We start from the raw sequence: 2,340 nt of genomic DNA, 5'->3' as shown, positions 1-2,340 counted from the left end.
AAGCCGGAAGTGGTGCTGTGGCTCAAGTGGTAGAGCGCTAGCCTTGAGCTGAAGAGCTGAGGGACAGCACCCAGGCCCAGAGTTCAGGCCCCACAACCGGGCAAAAAAAAAACAAAAAACCTCCACGTCACCAGAGCGTGTGCACCTAGCCATCACCCCAAACCGTGCTCTGCTGCACCTCTCTTTAGATTCCTGCAGGTTGCTTGAATAGTCGGATGACATCTGAGACTTAAGGTACCGTAGCAAAGCTGGGGCTCCCCATTCAGGGTGCCCTAAGCCCATCCTTGCAGTCTCCAGAGGGATCTGAGAATAAGTCTAGGGTTCCTGCTTCTACTAGGGTTCCCTGCCTGAGCAGACAGGAGCAGTGGAGGCCGGAGCAGAATGAAGAAAGGAAGGTGTGCTCTTGGGAAGCACGCATCTATGGGATCTTGAAAGTTCTACCTACGTTGAGATGACTGACACCTGCTTTCTTCCTTTCTTTTTTGAAAATCATTGAATGAATTTAGGCCTGAGCCCTGTCTCTGAACTCCTTTTGCTCAAAGCTAGTGCTCAACCACGTGAGCCACAGCGCCACTTCTGGCTTCTTCTGTGTCTGTGGTACTGAGGAATCGAACCCAGGGCTTCGTGCGTGCTAGGTGAGCACTCTACCACTGAGCCACATCCCCAGGCCCTGTCACCTGCGCTCTAGAACATCTCATTAACCCTCACAGAGGGGCAAGGATGTCCTTTTCAGGACACTCTCCCTTAACTTTATCTGCTCAAGGTTGGCGTTCTACCACTTGAGCCATGGCTCCACTTTGGCACTTTTGCTATAAGAGTGTCATAGAGACTTTTCTTCCCCCAGGGCCGGTTTTGACTCACAATCCTCACATTTCAACCTTCTGAGTAGCTTGGATTTCAGGCATGAACACCAATGCCCAGCAAGAATATCCTTTGTAGAGGTTCACTGGAGGGAGGTTTATTGATTTGACCAGGAAATAACTTAATGGTGTTTAACAGCCAGTCTCCTCTCCTCCCCTCCCCTCCCCTTCTCTTCCCTTCTTTTCCCTTCCCTTCTCTTCCCTTCTTCCCTCCTTTCTTCCTCTCTCTCTCCTTTCTTTTTCTTTTTGTCGTTCATGGGGCTTGAACTCTGGGCCTGGGTGCCATCCCTCAGCTCTTCAGTTCAAGGCTAGCGCTCTACGACATGAGCCACAGCGCCACTTCAGGCCTTTCCTGCTTATGTGGTGCTGAGGAATCGAACCCAGGGCCTCATGCAGGCAAGGCAAGCACTTTACCATTGAGCCACCTTCCCAGCCCCTCTTTTTCTTTCTTTCTTTCTTTTTTGTCAGTCCTGGGGCTTGAACTCAGGGCCTGAGCACTCCACTTTGGCATTTTGTTGGTTAATTGGAACATAAGAGTCTCACAGACTTTTCTGTTCAGCTGGCTTCAAACCTTGATCCTCAGATCTCAGCCTCCTGAGTAGCTAGGATGACAGACGTGAACCACCGGTGCCTGATTCGTCCTCCCTCCCTCCCTTCCTTCCTTCCTTCCGTCCTTCTTTCCTTCCTTGTCCTCTCTCTCCCTCCCTCCTTCCCTCCCTCTCTTTCTCTCTCCCTCCCTTGCTTTTCTTTTTTTTCCCCTGGTAGAGAGTGAGAGTTCTTCTTTGATCACAGAGCAATTTTGTCCTCATGATGAGCCAGAGGTGCAATCATTTCCTGTGCTTCACAGGAGAGGAAAGACTTGGTCTGGTCTCCCTGGTCCACTTGGGACCGAGGAAGCTGCAACTATGAACATGGTGCTAGTTCCTTCACACCCTTGCTTAGTTCCTGGTGAGCAGCTCACCGAGAAGATTCTGCTGGCTGACTCATGGTCTCATCCATCTCTGTCTGGCACAGGCCATTAACTACTTCATTGCTTGCTTGCTGGCTTTGAATTCAGGGCCTCATGTTCACCCCGCTGGCCCTCTACCACTTGAGCCACAGCTCCACTTCTAGCTTTTTCAATGGTTCATTGGAGATAAGCGTCTCACAGACTTTCCTGCCTGGGCAGGCTTTCAGCTATGATCCTCAGATCTCAGCCTCCTGAGTAGTAACCGGGCTCTGAGGACAGATACTTATTTGGAGTGGTGGGTAGCTCCAAAGAGGATAACTCAGGGCTTATTACAGGGGTGAATGGGGGAAGTCCCCAGAGTGAGGCTATCTTGGGAGGTCTGTAGGCTGCCACATTTGACGGTCAAACTGGGTTTGTGAGAACGGGAAGGGGCTCAAGTCACACAAGAATTCACAGGAGCTGGTGGCTCACGCCTTGTCATCCTAGCTACTCAGGAGGCTGAGATCTGAGGATCATGGTTCGAAACCAGCC

The 2,340-nt window shown here is 51.1% G+C and overlaps 1 protein-coding gene across 1 annotated transcript in view; it reads left to right on the top strand.

Moving 5' to 3' along the window:
• Positions 1-2,340, top strand: part of LOC105999598 (lariat debranching enzyme) — a 51,648-nt gene that overhangs the window by 36,767 nt on the left and 12,541 nt on the right. The window lies entirely within an intron of this gene.

Source organism: Dipodomys ordii, unplaced genomic scaffold (assembly GCF_000151885.1).
Source record: "Dipodomys ordii isolate 6190 unplaced genomic scaffold, Dord_2.0 Scaffold193, whole genome shotgun sequence".
Taxonomy (NCBI): Eukaryota; Metazoa; Chordata; class Mammalia; order Rodentia; family Heteromyidae; genus Dipodomys; species Dipodomys ordii.
Note: the sequence above shows the minus strand (reverse complement) of the source record. Positions and strands in the feature narration are given on the sequence as shown.